This window comes from Aythya fuligula, chromosome 2, assembly GCF_009819795.1.
Source record: "Aythya fuligula isolate bAytFul2 chromosome 2, bAytFul2.pri, whole genome shotgun sequence".
Lineage (NCBI taxonomy): Eukaryota > Metazoa > Chordata > Aves > Anseriformes > Anatidae > Aythya > Aythya fuligula.
In genome coordinates, this window is record NC_045560.1 from 125,298,574 (window position 1) to 125,317,124 (window position 18,551).

The 18,551-nt window shown below is 37.8% G+C and overlaps 1 protein-coding gene across 5 annotated transcripts in view; it reads right to left on the reverse strand.

Moving 5' to 3' along the window:
- The window catches only part of NCOA2 (nuclear receptor coactivator 2), a 194,038-nt gene that overhangs the window by 84,756 nt on the left and 90,731 nt on the right, over positions 1-18,551 (reverse strand). Inside the window, exon 1 of one of the 5 annotated variants that reach the window (XM_032183178.1) lies at positions 8,412-8,650. The exons of 2 other annotated variants lie outside the window; for them this stretch is intronic. The gene's annotated coding sequence lies outside the window, so the exon portion shown is untranslated. Of the gene's footprint in view, positions 1-1,284; positions 1,329-8,248; positions 8,334-8,411; positions 8,651-18,551 lie in introns of those variants that run through there. 2 more of the 5 variants (XM_032183176.1, XM_032183177.1) reach the window with 2 other exon arrangements.

The following is an 18,551-nucleotide window of genomic DNA, read 5'->3' on the forward strand; positions in this document are numbered from 1 at the left end:
GTGTTCAGACAAATCAAGGGACACATGGATACGGGTTTGCAAATGAGTAGAGTAGAAAATTCAGGAGCAAAAGAAAAGCGATTGCACTGTCTGCTAATATTAAACTGAGGCAAGATAAAGACACCACTAAAAAGTCAGATTGGGGAAAAAAATAAAGCAATATTAAACCATCTTCCTGTATACACACCTTGGTGTAAGTAAGCAAGTGTTCTACAAACATCTTCTTATACCCATCTAAAATCACCCACCGCACGGGGCTGGGACATACCCCAAAAGAAACAAAATCATTCTGTCAAACCAAGTTAAGATGTTCAGCACCTAAGTTGGCAAAGTTAACCTCATATTAAAAATCCAAATTTTATTCAAGGGTATAGTCTTTTGTTTTCCTTAAATCCACCACTATACTTTCACTGCAGATGAAACTGCCTAAATCTTTGTCACTCTGCAACGGTCACACAGAAAACAGACAAAGTTTCTATGAGGAAGGTAGTAGTAATAAGTTAAAAAATCTCTAAAGTCATCTTTATTAAGTGCTTGTATTGAAATCTGATGTGCACCCGTGGTTCATCTGGCAGTAGCCTTTTCAGTCTGAAAATAACACAAAGATACAATTTAATTTGAAAGTGAGACTATTAGAGGTAACATCAAAACAAGATTTATGGTAATTTTTACTAAATTCTACTTCATGCTTGAACTCCACAAACTAGAACTAAGAAAAGATACATCATTTATTAGAAAACATTACTATAAGAGAATCGAACACTGGCTCCAACACCTACCTCCCGCTTGTATTTTTGCTCTACCTACAAAAAGACCTAATAGACTATAAACAAATGTTTAAACTGAAGGCTCCTTCCTCAACAATATCTTTTCTCTTACTTCTGTGTAATGGCTTTAGAGTGGTGTGTTAGACAGTAACAAGAAGACATATTCCATTTGCAGACTGAAAGCCAATAACGCTCATGAATTTTTTAGCTAAAAGACACTTCAAGATGCCACTGGGAAGACCGTCTAATAAACACATTAGGCTGCAAATGGGCAGCAGCAGCTCTTTAACACATGCTATAACAATCAAATAAATGGCTAACATTAACGTTCAGTGTTAGGCTGGTATTTCATAGGTCTTTCTTTAAAATCCACCTAAGTCTTACAAAACAAAAACTTTTTTTTTTTTTTTTTTTTCTCAGATACTCAAAACCACAGGTTTGAGAAACCCACAGCTCTACTTTAGATGTTACCCAAAAACACTCCCAGCTGACATCAGCAGTGTAAGATGGCTCCTACCTTCTGTATTCCCATAGGCGAAGTCTCTTAATATAGCCAGTCACTGAGCTCCTTACAGATTAGCCTGCATCAGCCACCTCTAATATGCCCAGAAATAGCAAGACTAGGATTTAATAAGACAACAGAGAAAAATATCATAGGAAGAAAGTACCCTTTTTACCTTATGTACCAGAGTTTTACTCCAGTTCCACTTTCAAAAAGGTCTGTTTTCACCTTTTTCACCAAGAGTACCATGTGCTACTACTGAAGAAAAATTAATTGCTCAAGACTCTGCATTGTAATTTCAGATCAGGGATTTTACTTCTCTCTCATTATCAAGAATTATTTCCAATTCTTAATATTTGACAACAAAATAAATACAGCTAAATAGCACCAAAGTTTCCATTAAAACATTGCATTAAACAACAACAAAAACACAATGCCAAAATGTTTTTTAATATATGCTAGTCACTCTTGTATTCTTTTGTTTGTGGTGGGTAAATAAGGAAAACAAAACACAAGCCAATAAAACAAAACAAAACAAAACAAAACATTTTTTAATAAAACCATTTAACATTCTAGGTTGCATTTGATACTTCTTAAACAATGTCTATAAAAATACTGCATGTTCACTGAAAAAGGAAGAATTAAAATTCTTACATAAGATGTTTATTTAAGCTAAAGTTTTTCTTGTATTTCACATCTATTAATAATTTTACCTAGCAAACTGATTTGGAAACAGTATTTCAAATCTACTCCAATTTGAACTAAATATTTGTGAATATCAAAAGAAGCTGACAAATGAAGCAAATGTAACAGCATAGAACAATAATATTATAGGAAACCCAGTGTTTAAATAGCCTTCATTTCAACTTGAAGGCACTATTTTTAACAGTGAATTAAGCAAATTTTGACTCCTACTGAATCTTCTTTGCCAATCTCAGTTTCAAAACTGCTATTTTTCCACTTAAATTCCCACGTCAATGTTCCCCAAAAAGCAGAAAGTAGCAAGTGCAAAAGCAGACAACTGCTCTCACAAGTTTAAGGCACTGTGTGAAAACACAAATCCAGGAACGTTTTGCAATTTCATAAATATTACTGATATGAAAGTATACACTACTTACAATACCAGTAAGCTTACACAGTTCAGTGTGATTTTCAAGATGCCTATCTTAATAGTGAGAAAAAGTTGACAGACCACAATAGACAAAGGCATTTACGCATCTCTGTGTCATGTGCATATCATAAAGTAGGTTTTAACTCAAGTTAGCTGCTTGTCAAATATTAGATAAAATATATTCCATTAATAAAAAGCTCAGGAAACGGGGTCCCTTACATGTAAAAAGCGAAAAGCAGAGGGTGAACCAGAGAAAACAGCATGACTTTTCTGTATCAGTTGCATGTAATAATGGATAAAATTATCCAACAGATCATATTTGAATTTGAGTTCTATCATTTATCAACCCCAGTTTCAATGACTTCACACAGTGGTCCTCCTGGTCACTAGGATCAGCTTAGCATCTCTACATGGCTGTATGACTCAAGAGCTAACTCCCAGCTACTGAGCTAAGTATAACCCAAGCTTGCACTGAGCCTCAGTAAGAGATGCTTGTTCTGCATGCCACCTTTCACAGCTCTAACCGGGTCATCAAAATCATGTTCCTCCAGTCTCAGATTAGGTACTGGTATTGAAAACACGTAATCTTACTGAAATTTTAGCTGAAGTTCAGAAGCTAGTTCTATATATCATCTCTTGTACCTAATCAAGAATCAAACTCATGGCTCAAACTTGCACTCAGCTGCAGCACTAAGTTATTTGTTTTTGTCTTCTACCCAATTACCTATTTGTATGAAGCACACTGAAACTTCAGGTCATTCTTCTGAATGCCAAGATGCTAAATACCAAGCACTTAATTAAAACTGTGATTTGAAGGAAGTGTAGCTAAAACATTACCTAAAGTAGTTCTACATATTTTGGTGTTGTTATCATGGTGAAACAATAACTTACCTTACATATACCTACAAGATACACCTGTATACTAACACACTTTCCCAAATAGTTATTGATAAGCTCATATGCATGCATTTAGTTTAACAGTTTGTAAGAATATATTAGAACTTAACAGTGGACCAGTCAAATGCATCTATATTCAATTTAAATATATCCTCGTACTCAGCTTCACAAATAACCATGGGCATAGGGATTTTTACAGCTGCTTGAGAGGTAAATTCAGCTTCACATCTGGACATGGTCCTGGGCAGCCTGCTCTGGGTGACTCTGCCTGAGCAGGGGGTTGGACCAGGTGGCCCCCAGAGGTCCCTACCAACCTCAGCCGTTCTGTGGTTTTATGGTGCCTTCCGTCAGTCAGGAGTCAAACTGGTGCCCATATGAGGTTCAGAGCTCTGCACCACTTATTGAAATTATACACCCAGGTCATCCTCTTCTGTACAGTGACTGGATTGGCCATTGCCTCTGCCTCTGAAATGAATTTAGAGCAGGAAAATTCAGTGCCCTCCTCAGCTGAAGGTGGCTCGGCTTGCTCAGCCCTGGTCCTGGGAAGTGTCCTGATGACAGGGATGCAGTCCTGGGTGGCACTGCCATGGGAGACAGCAGTCCTAGCTTTGGCCCCATGTCTGACCCCATATCTGTGTGAGAGGAGTAGCTAGCTCCCCTCAGCTGGTGCTTTCTGAATCATACCCATAGCAGTATCCTCCACTTACACTGGAGCAGCAGCATAAGAGTTTGAAATTAAAAACAAACAACTTTTTAAATTTTTGAAATTAAAACAAACAACTCTTATTATTTAAAGCTTGAAGAACAATCCAGTTAATATGCACTCTTGAGTGCATACTACCTTGATGGCATATGCACTATGTGAGTGCATACACTTGTATCAACTGCCAACATGCAGAAATATGTATTTTTAATCTTAATATAGATGTATATTAAAGTCTTGTCAAAGATATTGACCGCATTAACTATACAAGTTGTGATTAAGCTCAGAGATACAAACTCAAAATAAATGATGTCAGAGCCACACAAAAGTTTGTTGCAAACACATATGATGTTCTAGGTAAAAAAATAACTGGATAGAAATATAACTGTCTACAGCAGTCTGTACACCATAACCAGATATGTTCTTAATAGAACCGTAAGTTCAAAAACTGATCTGTGAACACAAAAAACAATTATTAATGACTTCAAATTCCATGTTTATATCAGTCTTCATTCATACTCTTCTATTTGCCTCAGTGAAATACAGCAACTATCAATAGCAGAAGAGGAAAGTTTAATTGTCATCTTTAACCATCTAAAAAGAAAACATAACTCATAAAAACCTATTTGCTTTAGTTAGTCAGCTGTCAGGGAATATAACCTTGTGGGCACAAACTTCATATCCACAAGCATATGGAGAGGAATGCAGCCTATGACCAAATACAACATATGGCTCAACGCATCAAGTTAGAGACTAAAATTTACGTAGTGGTTTGTCTGACATGGAAATTAATAGAAGATGTGTTGAGAAAAACTGCAAGACAACTGCAATTGGAGGTTCATGAGCCATCTTGGCTCTGGTATTCTGCACCTCTTCTTTCCTCCGAACTTGTCTTCATTTGTGCCTAATTTATTCTTTAATCCATATGCATAACTTTGGTTTCCCCACCACTTCCAGGCAAAACCCTATAAGCTTGCTATAGCTCTGTTAACAGCAGAAATGGCATTTTGGAAAAAAATGGGGGTATATTATGACTCAATTGAAATAAATCAGAATTTTATCACCAACTTCACTGAAGCTTGGATTTTCCTCCTAGCCTATGAGAGGAAGATGTCAAACTGTTATTTCGCTCTTTTGTATAACATAAATCACTCCATGGGCCTGTCACAACTATGCTGGAATCCTGCAGCCCAAGGAAAACAAGGCTGCTCTACAACTAAAGCTGACTGTTACCACTCATTTTACTCTCTTCATAAAAATAAACTGAAACTAATCTGCATTAACAATTAAACCATTTATGGTAAAGAAGAATAACACTCGTAAGAAAGAATGAGTGTATATTCTGTGTATTTTTAATTTTGGAATATAATTAAATATAGTTACAAAAGTGGAGAATAAATATTCACTGCATTCATAAAAGTGGTTGATCAGAAGGCTGCAATATACTGCCCCAAAGTGCAAAATAGCATGCATTTAAAGCTGGCTGAACTGGAAAAAAAAAATAAATTATTACCATGGAGTTTTAACAGACATTTCTTATTGACATCTAGTATTAGACGGTTGCTTAATCACAACATGACTGTGATTAAAAAATGAGGAATCATCATTTCTCATTCCTGAGTCTTCTGATATCAGAAATAAGAAAAAAAGAGCAACACAATATCTTATGGTTTGTTTGGGGACAGCATGTATAGTAGATAATGAATGTGAGGAATAAGATTTGAAGACCTCAAGCTTTATCTGCTATGAATAATTTTTTAGTCCAATTCAGACTCTCTTCTAGGCCTGCCAGAGCCAAGTGGGTACGAGTCAGGAATGGCAACCAGGAATCCAGCAGGATGCCCTCAGAGGTACAGCGATCATCAGCTTATGGATGGTGTTCCCCTGCACTCTGCTCAGCGAGCTTGGCTCATACACCCATTCCCCAGTCCTTAGCTCAGCTTTGTCATAATAATTATGGGGCTATTTTACCATAGTGCACTAACAAATGTATTCAATTTATTAATGAAGGAGGTTTTGATCATCAAGGCTGTCTTCACACCTGTCCTCATTTCCCCCCCGTCCTGGTTACTAACACAACATAAATAATACGGTGCTGCAAAAAATAACCAGCCAGCTGACTTCAGCATAGCATTTGTTATTAAGTATCGTGGTTAGACCTCTGGAGTGAAAAGCCATTTTCAAAGTAGTTGCCCAGCTCAGATTTTCCAAGAAGTATTTTTGTTTGTTTGTTTTCTTATAGCACAGTATATTTTGCAATGCACTAATGCATTCCCTCCCACCTTATACAAGAATGTTCCCTTACAGAGATGGCAAACGAACAATCAAACTAACTAAAGGAACGAAAGAAGACAGCCGCATCTTTTGATTGTTACCAACGCAACCTTTTTGCCTGTTAGCATACATGAATTTTAAAGTGTGGGTAAAAGGCAAAATAATATTCCTCTGGTCAAAGATAGCACTTGAAGTTTTCGATGGGCTACATACCATAGTTATAGAATTAGTTATAAAGGAAATATTGGACTTTTGAGCTTTGTGAGAACCCAGAGCCATTTAAAAAGCAGTCTATCCAAAAGGCTGATATTGTTTGAAGTTTTTTTCCCTTAGTATGTCAAATACAGGCAAATACGAATGATTGCACCAGCGGTAAAGTTCTATTTTCCCCCAAAACATAGCTGCCACCCTTGCAGCTAGTGCTGCTCAGCCCCTGCTTTCTTGTGAGCTCTTCCGCAGCGAAAGAAAGGAACCCCAGGCAGCAGGGAGAGGAAGTTTCATTGTTCTGGTGGCTTCTCCGTTTGCTGCCAGGAAGGCAAGGGGCTCGCCGGGTGCTGGCCAGTGGTGCCGCATGCTGGGCCCAGGCCCAGGCCCACGCTCCGGCCTGCAGCAGGGCCGCGTTTCCAGCAGCCCGGCGGAGACAAAAGAGGGCAAGCAAATAAATAGCGCCGGCTTGTTTGCGTTTCTGTCTCTGTCCTCACAGTATGAAGTAAAGTAGCTTCAAACGCACGCTCCGTTAATCTGGGAACCATAATATTTTCCTTCCCCCTCCTATCTCAAAGCAGCACGAGTTTTTCAAAGTCCTGAAGAAAATAAACTACGGCATTTCCTGTGTGCATTTAATTAATTATTAAAGGGATCTGACGCGTGATAGTCACCACCGCTATTGCAATAGGGATCCGGGAAAGCACACGTTGAGTAAGCTGCCAGTGCACTGCAGTAATGACCTGTTATACCTATCCTTGCAAGCCTGCCGTTAACTTGGGAGGCAACACTGTAGAGAAGTTACAATCAGTGCTCCCACGCAAATCCCAACATCTCATTTTATCATTTTTTTGTAGCGCAGGATCACTGTTATTGCTATGAGGTAAAGCACAATGCTGGGCTTAATGCCGGGTATGACAGGAAAATAAAACAAACAAGCTTTCAAGAACTTCCCAGGCAGGGCAGACAGCACACTGTCTTCCCTTGCTGCAAGTAACATTTTTTCAGGGGATATTATTATTAAATTCATCTGCAAATTTAAATGTTACCCTCCCAAGGTTAACAGAAAAGTAAATACTGCCAAGGTATTCAGTGACATCAGCACGCATAACCATGAGATAAATACGAGGTCTGAAGATTAACTGAATGTCATTCTGTTTGCGGGGTCACAGGCTTGCAAAGAAAACTATTAAGATTAGAAAATAGAGAAAGTTATATAACTGCAAATGTTTCCATGTGTTTTGTCTACTTAAGCTCTTGGTCAGAAAGAGAAAGCTTTAGAGCAAAAACGTCTCAGTCTGACTTCCTCTGTACTTTTTCATGTGCACAGAAATTACTGAATACTGAATGGTAATTACTGCAATGAAAAAGGCACTCGTGGGCTCCACCTCCTCTTGACAGTGGGAAAATATAGATGGGTTTGTGTATTATTCTGGACGCCAGAAAACTTGCTTACAAAAGTATTTCCTGCACACTGACTAAGATATATTTAGCCACATAAACCCATAAAACTGTCACAGGCAACCACAAGTACACCTGTAGCCATTAAAAAGGGGGAAAACTACTGAAACTGGAGAACCAATTTTACATTATTTCTTTATATTTGTTACTTAGAAACAATAGCTTTAAACTCCCTTGCTCAAAAAGAAATTAGCTGTTCCTCCCGCTCCCCAAAAGCAACCTCCCACCCTTAGCAAAATCCAGAAACCTCCAATGCACACACAGGGGCACAGAGACGTGCAGAAAGAGAGCAGTAAGGACAATGAAGTCACAGCACTTCAGAAACACACCTTGTTGTCTTCCAGCCTTTGCAGTTCAAGGCAGATCCTACTAGTTTTCCTGCGTCTTCAGATCAAGATGTAGATAAATCCCCCATCCATCACACTTGCTTTTTATTAAAAACAGGAGAAAAAAAAAAAAAAAGGCAAAAAAAAAAAAAAAAAAAGCAATTACCAGTAAATTTACAGCCTTAAAAATATCAGCTCTGCATTATCCCAAACCAGTGTTATGTCTCGATGTAAACCAAAGCACATGCTGAGTGAGGACGTGCGCACACAGCAGCTTATCATCTCTGTCATCTGCTTCTAATGACAGCTGACAAACTGGCCGCACTAATCCTTCCCTAACTGCTGATCAGAGAGAGCTCCCTTTGACAATCCAGCATGGTGGAGTACTCGAAAATTCCTCCTGCTTCTGTTCTGTTGCTGCTCTAAAAAGCAGTTTCCTTTTCATTGAGATAATAGCTTTTTCTGCAGTCACGTGGTGCCCGGGCTACATTAGCAGCGCTTTATGATAATCGTCAGAGCAACTCCCCTCCCTCCGATCTTCCGATTTTTCAGGGTCCAACTCCTGAAGAAACCTGAACCCACAACACTCGAGATCCTTTCTGCATCTTCCTCCATTGACAAGCAAATCGGGCTGCTGATGCAGAGGACGAATGCACGCGCCCTCTCCACTTCTTGCATCAAAACTAATTAACAGATACGTTTTTAGGCACTGCCTTTGCTGGGGCACACACACTGGTCATAAACACATCATATGGGACTAAACTGAATATTAAGCATGCTTAATACCAAATATCTGGCATGCTAGATTTACTCTTTTTCCCCTAGAGTACTTTTTTTTTCTGTAATTTTATTTCTGCTGCAATAAATACTCTTCTCTCAGCAACATCCTATGGCTTAACTCCTCCAGGCACTGAACTCTGATGCAAATACAAAAAAAAAAAAAAAAAAAAAAAAAAAGCACAAATAACAATTTTTTTTGCTAGAACCTCCAGCCCAAGTGCTTCCTTTTTTTTTTTTTTTTTTTTTTTTTTTTTTTTTAGGCAAGATAAATGACGTTGCTTTAACTCAGTACCCTGACAAGCATCTTAAGCACTGCCCAGCAGGGAACACGAGGGAAACACACCTAAGCTTCAGCTTCTGAGTTCCCATCCCTCCTGTTTACACAGCGCCAGATCCCAGGTGGGTTTGCACCTGGAATTGCAACTGTTCAGGGGTTTTCTACTTGTAAAAGGCAAAGCATACACACAAAAGGCAAAGTATATGCACAAACACCTCTGACATCACAGATCAGCAATCTTTCACCTTCTATTTCAGCATTGGGATTTGCAAACTCTTTAAGAAAGCTTTGGATGAAGCATCTTAAAGTAATTTTCAAGCCCACAAAACAACTTTTGCAGCTTTGTATCTACTCTGTTCAGATCTTAATGAGGAAACAATTATTTTCTTTTCTCCTTCTATTTCCATCACCTCCCATTATCCCACATTATTTTCCTTAAAGACAAGACTGATCATAAACTTATGGCTTCTCCAGACACTGAGAAGGTAAGTGTTAAGAGACTTGTTGTAGTCATAGGGGAATAAGGTGGAAATTGTGAGGAACTAATGACTATCCCACACAATCCAGCTTTGCCCCATCACCTTTTCTCTTCACTCCTCTCCCTAGGGACAAGCTTATTCAGTAGCAGGCCCTGTTCAAGGCTCTGGGGAAACCCCTCTCCCAGGCCATGACCAAGTAATGGGATGACCTTTCTGGGGCACAGGAGATAGAAATTGAACAGGAATGGGAACAAAGACCCCTCTCTGCAGCAGAATGAATCCCTTTTTCCAATTTTTCAAATCCTTTTTTCTTTTTTATATGTTTTAGAGATGATCTGTGAGAAAGACCCAAAGTCCAGAAGTAAAAAACCTGATTCAATAAGGAGACTACATATCACCCTACATTCACCAAACGTAAACATACATGCTAAACCGAATATTAATATTTTCATAATAAGTTTTCTCCTAGTATGTCCTTCTATCCCAAAGTGCCACACTGTATAGGGTAATTAAAATGAACATTATTTTAAGCTACATACACCAATAGAATAAGAACTGCTTTGAAATCTCTACTTTCTTTTCTCAAAGCAAATCGTCACCAGCATTTTCCATATTAATTAACTGAAAGAAGGAGCACCAAAAATATTGTCTAAATTAGCAAATGACACAAATGTGGGAAAAACTCTGAAAATTACTGACAGCTATTTGATAATCAATTAAACATATTAATAAACAAATTTTATAAGTAAAATCAGCTTTCCCAAGAATATACACAAACTACTGCAGCTGTGAACTACAGCCTAAGAAAAACGCAAAAACTGGGAGCACGCCAGTCACACACCATAACTAGAACTGTACTGCTGATATTTGCAGGAAACATGAGATAAAAATTGAAAGACAACACAATATGGTGAGCACAAACACAATAATGGATGTGTTAGGGAAGGAATTACATGTAAATAAAAAGGAGAGAACAGAAGAGGATTGTTACAGCCATAAAGTGTGAATTAAAGACCAAAAGAAGTGGAAGTATACAGATGTTATTAAAAAGATTGCTTAGTGAAGAACAGAGAACAGATAAAATGAATGGAGAAGAGGGAGTAAAGCACTGCAGTATTCTGACTGATTCCAGACAAAAAGATAAAGAAGAAACAAGCAAAAATACTTCTATTAGAAAACACCAGTCTGCATGTAAATAAGGAAACATGCACCTGAGAAGGAGGAGAGGCTCTTTGGTTTTATCAACCAGTGAATAAATGCTTCCAGTGGAAACCACAGAGTCTGTGTCTGCTTTTCAATACAGTTTCACACAAACAAGTCCTACAAATAATATGGAGATGAGCAGGTGACCTTTAAAACAAATTCTGGTAATACAGATTTTTCCTATGAGGATAAGACAAACATCTTACACAGCAGAAGAGTTTCACTTAAAGTTTTCCCTTAGAGATATATTTCATTAATACTTTGTTTTGTTTGCTCAAATATAAGTGGTTTCTCAGGAAAGCTGTCCCTTCACTAAAACATTTACAGATTATATTTAACATGATAAAATAATTGAAATTGATAAGAGAAAACTGATTTCATTACAGGCATTTTATAAAAGTTCTATTGAGTTTGTAGTGTGTGTGTGTGTTTTTTTTTTCCCCTTTCTTTCTCTTTTCACTGCAGAAGAAAGAGTGAATTGGTCAGAGATGAGGACAGACCATAACAAGGTCTGACCTGTTGCTTGCCCTTCTTCCAACACACTTGCATCTCAGGCACAGACTGGCCAAGCAGTCCCAAAAGCTCTCACGTTTCTTTTAGTCTGTTCTCTAACTGCCTGCTCTCCACATCCTGGAGAATCCAGTTCAAGCTTCATCAGCCCTTCAGTCCTCTCAATTCAGCGTAGCAAATGGGGTGCAAAGATTGCCAGTTACAGCAATGGCAGCTGTTTACACTGCAGAGTAGTAAGACACTTGAAAATGTGTTGGAAAGATTACAAAGCTGACTCTCCAGGCTTTATTCAAGACAGGAGGCCACTGACTTTTAGGAAAGCTGACTAGCTTGTGTCAAGTGCTGTTTGTGAGAAAGACTGGAAGGGCAAAGACCTTCACCAGCACAGAAAATGAGAAGCAGAAATGACTAGGACTGACTTCCAGGAAGCACAACAAGCATATTACAGCTCAGATCAGGAATAAAGACGGTGCAATGATTTTTCACGTGTTAAGTTTCCATAAATGTAGAAGCAAACATACAGCTTTCAAATGTTAGGTCATAAAATTCCTGTGTGAACACTAACATAAATGTTAGGATTTTCAAGTCAAAACTGGAAACCTGTTGACTTACATGTCAATGACATTAATGTTTCTCCAGTTCAGGAACTCCTAATCCACCACTATTTGAACATGAAGTAGATTTATCCTTTTACCAGCTGGAAAAAAAATATTAAAAAGTACTAGAGATAAAATCTATTTTTTCTGACCTTTGCACCTTCTCCTAAGGGCCAGTGAACACCACAAACTCCTGCTGGAATCAAACTGAATTCACTTCCACTGCAATTTTAGCACTTGGCATTTCTGACAGTAACATGCTGCTAAGTACCTTGTGACTTCTGTCCATAACATGACAACGAAAAGACAGGAACCTCCTCCTCTCTTAACATCTCAGATATTCCTGTTAACTTCTCTTTACAGTATGAAAATGCCCATGCTTCTTAAACATGGCTTACCAAGGCTCTCGTAAATTCATAACTGTGCACACTGCCACCCACACAGAGTATTCAGTGTGCAAGTTTCTGCAGTATCTGACTGGAGAACTCAATATTGTGTTGTGTGCTATATATAGCAAATAAGTTGTGTATAGCCATGTCCATTGGCAATTGTGCCTTTTTTTTTTTTTTTAAATACAAGTTTGATGACTCCAGTTTACTGAGCTTTTTGAGTAATGGTTGGGATTATAATTACATATTTTTTTTTTAATCTCTGCTTCTTCAACACCTTACCTTTAATTTAGAAGACATATGAGAGAATGGTCATATCCTGCAAAGGACTTGTATTCTGAACTAATAAAGGGCCAGATCCCCTGCACCAGGGTACTTGCCAGGGCTCTCTGTGGGTTACCCACAGAGAACTGCTCTCTGGTGGAGCTAGGCCTCAGCCCACAGAAAGACAATCTCACGACAGCAGAGTACTTCCACTGACACTGAAAACACACAAGAGGAACTAAACACAGGAAGTTGAGCAAGCGGAGAAAACCAGAATGAGAATGGAAATACTACAGAATAGAAGTAAATAGGTTGTGCTAACATGATATAGTATATGAATGTAGTAACCTCTACTATCCCTTCTTACAGATAATGCATTTACATTATGAAGTCCAGAATAATTTCATTAAAGAAATGACTATTAACTCTAGTAAGTGTGATTCTTACCAGGGAGTATATTTTTTAAAACGGCTAGATATCTTTTTTTTTTAAAACTCAGAAATCACCTCATCACAGAACAGAAGTACTGGTAGGGGGAAAGACTCCTGATCATAAAAGGATCTTTAAACCTGCAGACCATCAGATGGCAAGATTCATTGGCTGAAATTTTAAGTTAGATAAAAGTTTAAATTACACAAAAGACAGACTAAGAATGATTACTTTTGATAGTGGGACAAAAACATTCTAATTCACCTAAGGATAATGTAGGTTTTCTTTGATGCAGTCTCAGCTGGAGACAAACACATCTATAAATGACATCCTATGGTTCAATCAAGGTAGAGGATTAAGGGAGAAATCATTAGGTGAGATGTTATGGTCTCGATAACCAGGCAAGGCAGCAGAGTGTAATGCTCCACCTGGCCATAAAAGCAACACTGTGTGAACTCAGCAAGATTTGATACATTGCCTGTGGTTTTTCTTGAAATAGAAAGTTGCTGTTGTGTTTAATGCAAGTGGGACCTCTACCTTTAGTTCAGGATACAGCAAATTACTCTACCATACCTAGTGAAGAATATGTGGGTCTCTGTGCCCAGACCTCTCTCCAAACAGAAAGTTAACATTTCCCACTAAGTTATGAAAGTCTGGTGTCCTGTCTGCACTCAGTAGTCTTTTTTTTAATTCCCTTGTCCTGCAAACATTGCTGTGCATTTTAACAGCCAGTTCCTGTAATTAGTGAGAAGGGTACACAGAGGAACTGTATCTTGCAGACCCCCAAATTCTGGGCTTTCACGTCCTTCCTCATGTGACCTCACTGAAGAAGGCAGATTCTACTGGTATAACTGGGCTCACATGTGAGAAACCGAGAGACAGGGACAGCTGCTCATTGCAAATCTGAGAATAAATAAGAAGCTAATTTAATGCTACATCATCTACTTGAGCTAAACCTTATGAACACATCAGAAAGCACTAAGTCAGTATAAATGATGAACAACAAACAGAGGAGAACAGTAAACACTGAGGACTGACCTCCTGCCTTAACCATTAGGAATTTCATGCACAGTAACGTTGTGTTGCTAGAGCAGGACCATGCCAAATTTTGGTATAAAGCTTGACTATTAAGTATCTAGAACATCAGTGGATGTTGAAAAATACAGAACAAAAACTAAAGAAAAATAGTTTTCTATTAAAAGTTTTAAATGTTCTGGTAATAATTTCAATCAGCATCAGACAGAATCATGGGAAAAACAAACAAACAAACAAACAAACAAACACAAAATCCACCAGTTTAACTGAACCTGAACACAAACACTCCTGAAAACTCCTGTCACAGAAAATTGTATCTGATGACAAAACCAAGAGCTGAAGACTACAGCCTCCTAAGTAAACCAAAAGTGAAAGGAAAAGTATCAGCAGTCGGAATTCATCTTATTTGCAGTCAAATAGTTAAATAATCTAATATGAAATAAAATCAACATTAGGCCACTTCCTAAACTGTTGCTTTTTTTAATGAGGCTAAAGTGGCAAAATTGAAATTTAACTCAAATATTGTGAAAATTCAAATCTTCAAATTTTACATGGTGAGAATAAAAGAGGGGGAAAAAAGTGCTAATACAACAGCAATCACTGCATGTAGGATATTCAGGAATATTTAAAACAATAACATTTATGTGTTCAACAGAAACAGGACTTGCTTACTTCTCCTCTCAAAACAGTGCAGGTTTTCTACCAGCTCCAGTGTTAACAAATGGCAGCTCTAAATCACAGAAGATAATAGTCGTTTTATCTGAATAAAGCAAGAGCAAAATTTAGGTATGCAGGTAATTATTTGCAGTCGAAATGAGACACAACAGTCTAACAGAAGCCTAATTTTAAACAAAAATGCTACACAATCTCAAATAACCTCCAGTGTTTAGAGTTGAATATTTAACTCGACGATAAGAGAGGAAGCATGTCAGGGCTTGAGTCTACTGCTAACTCTAGGAGAAAAGTTCAACATGCTGAACTCCAAAACAGAAATATAGTTCTCGACTTGTTTGTTCTGCGTTTTCCCTAAAATGAACTGCAGAGTACGTGCATATGTATGGCAGAAGAAAAAGGCTCAGAAACAGCATACAGCTCAGTCTTTTCATCTGAAGGATTTAGAACATACAGAAAATACCGTGACATCACGAGAACACATCAGTGTTATAGTGTACAGCAATATCAAAAGCTAAAGTCAGACACAAGTTTTGAGAATTGATGGCAGGCACATTACAACTGTGTATCACAGGGCTGATGGGTCTTTCTTCAAAGTAAAATTAGTAGCCCTGACCATGTTTACACTTTAAAAATTTTCCATGGTGCAATCTCGAAAACATTACTTTACACTAATATAACAAAGCTATCAACAACATAGACTGTGCTTTTCATTTTCTTGAAGACTGCGCTTGATCATGTTGTACTGAGGAACAAGATGAAACAAGGTCAGTTAAACAGGAAGAAAATTCACGTTTGGAAGAATACACTGTTATTTTGTTTATTTTATTTTGACAGACTGCCATCTTTTTCTTCCAAACATATGGTTGTCATGACTCTCATCTTCAAACTGTAGTACTTCACAGTTCAAGGAACAATTTCTTAAAACTTCACAAGTCGCCCTTAATAATGAGATTTATGAGTTATTTAGATGTTTACAAATAGTCTGTCCCAAGTTTTTAATATCTCTTACTTTCAAAGCTTCAAGTTAACAGTGTAATAATAAATACTATGGTATAGGTCATTTGCCATTAGCAGGCCTTCCCTTCAAAAAGAGATCAGCCGAGCCCCTGGAATGAACTGTCCTTTCTCTTGTTCAACATCCTGCCTAATACTACCAAGAAAATAGGTGGAATACGCGATATTTCAGGACAAAAAAAGCCTCACAGAGTAGATTTCACTGGCAGTTTTAAAAGCAGTATAACAAAGGAGGATAGAGATCTCTCAAATAATCAGTATGTAAAGTCATTTATGGCTTTCAAAAGACAAAATTTCAACCACAAGCCATCAGACAACCAAAGCAACTGCCAGAGAGCTGATGTGCTCTGTGCTTGCACACTACATTTCCACCTGAGAAGCAGGATGCCATGGAGGACCACCTCCAACACCAAGTGAACACCGCTACCCTTGCCCAAGTGCAATTCAGCCTCACTCCCTGAGTTGCATTGCCAAAGGAGAACATCTTGCAGCTTTGTTCCACGACATGCATTTGGATCAACTCATTTACATATGATGCTGTGATGCTAATTGTTACAGATAACACCATTTATGATCCTCTGTGCTGGAAGGATTGGTTTTCCCTTTATTGCATATGATGGGAGTTGTGGATTTGGGATGCTCACATTTCAGAAATGGCTTCAAACTTAGCTTGGCAGAACTAAGGTTCAGGAACAGTCACTTGTTCTCCCAGACAAAAGCCTAATAGGTAGATTGAATATAGTTTAAGTGAATTAAGACTATTAATATATTATTATTGTTGATAAAATAAAGGGAGTTTTACTCTCAAACAGGAGTAATTCTCTTGATAAACGTATTTGACACTCACTGCTGATGTTAACAGTGGAAGCAAGTTCAAAGAAAGTTAAATTATTAAGGGGCAGCTGAAGGGTTTTTGTTTGGTTGGTTGTTTTTTTTTTCTTGAAATAGGCCTCTTTACAAAGCCTTTTTTTCTTTTTAAAGATTTTATATGACAGTGTGTGCAACATACAGTGATGACTTTCCAGAAATGTAAACCCTCAAAAATCAGTAAGCAAAGATATCCATATTAATATAAAACAAAACAAAACACACACACAAACAAGCAAACCAACAACACCTACTTTGGAAAGTAGCTACTAGATGTTGAATCTATGTCCCTATTAGCTAAGGTAGTGGCAATTTCTGAAATCACCTGCTGCCTGGAGTCTTTGGATTCAACATGATTCTGAATATGCTAACTGTACATACTATATAGAAGCTAGTGGCACTGAGGAGGGGTAAATGTGAGAACAATTTTTGACAGCAGCAAGAAGGGAGAGCCTCCAGTGGAAGCAACGAGCAGCGCACTGGGAATTAATAGGGTCCGTTAAAGTCAGTTAAAGTACTTCAATTTTAGAAAACCAGGCAACATGAGATTACAGCTCCTGGCTGCAATGTTTTCCTTCTCTCCTACAAAAGCGGGGTTTTAAACCTTCTGTGGTCGCAATATCATTTTATGAGTTTAAATATTTCATAATACAAGGTGGAAAAACAGCAAAGGGAAGGTCAAGCTGGGTACCCCTACATAATACTTGCACTAACATTTGTATTTACAATACAGATTATTAAGAAATATGGGGGAAAGAAGAGGAAGTGATAAAGTACCCATTTATATGTTTTAGGTATTTAGAAAGCTTCCATGACATAGGATCCCTGCAATCTTTAATACATTGCACTCACTTAATATCTATGTTATATGTAAATTCATATAGATGTATTACCTTTATTACTATATATCCTGCAACATCTCCATCACTCTCAGAACCAGAGCAGTGGGCAGATACATAAAAATCAGACCAGCAAAGTCCTCAAGCTCTACAGATGAGAAGAGTGCTAGATGAAATTATCAAATAAATGCAAAGAACAAACCAAATGATGCCTAAAGCATAATGGAAGAGGACCAAGATGGAAGGCAACATGAAGAGAAATATTTCAGAGCAGATGACCGCTTTTAATCAGACAATTTACTATGGCCTAAATATACAGTCTTCTAAACCAAATGTATTAAGACACGTAGAAGTAATTTTTCTTTGATTTTTTTTTTTTTTTAAACTGAAAAATCTCTTACATGGGCATTCTCTTCTCTATCACAATTTTCTTCCTAGTAACATCTCCCCATGATCTTTGTAACTGAATGTGACTTCAGGTGTAAAGTTGCACTTCATCCAATAGTGCAGCAGAAAAAAAACAAACAAACAAACAAACAAAAAACAACAACAACAACAAAAAAAAAAAAAAAAAAAAACCAAAACAAAAAAAGTGATCCAGAAGTTTGTTATCCCCAGGCAAGATTTAAAATTTGTGCAAGAACCTTCTTGCCTCTGTTGTCAGTATTAGAAAGCCTGGGCCTTTCCCAAATAGTTAAAGGCTTATTTGGATTTAGCTGGATATAATTCTGACCTAATATTTGGACTTGGATTAAAGGCCAAGCACTTTAAATTCATGCTAATGTTATGAATCCGAAGGGTAGATAACCAATCAGTGTGTTCTGCTGAAGACCATTCCATAAACCCATCCAGAAGCCAAAACTGATACACAAGAGAGAAACACAATTATAAAGTAGCATATCTCAGCAGGAACACATACACCAATCCTTCTAAACCTGCATTAGTTGCC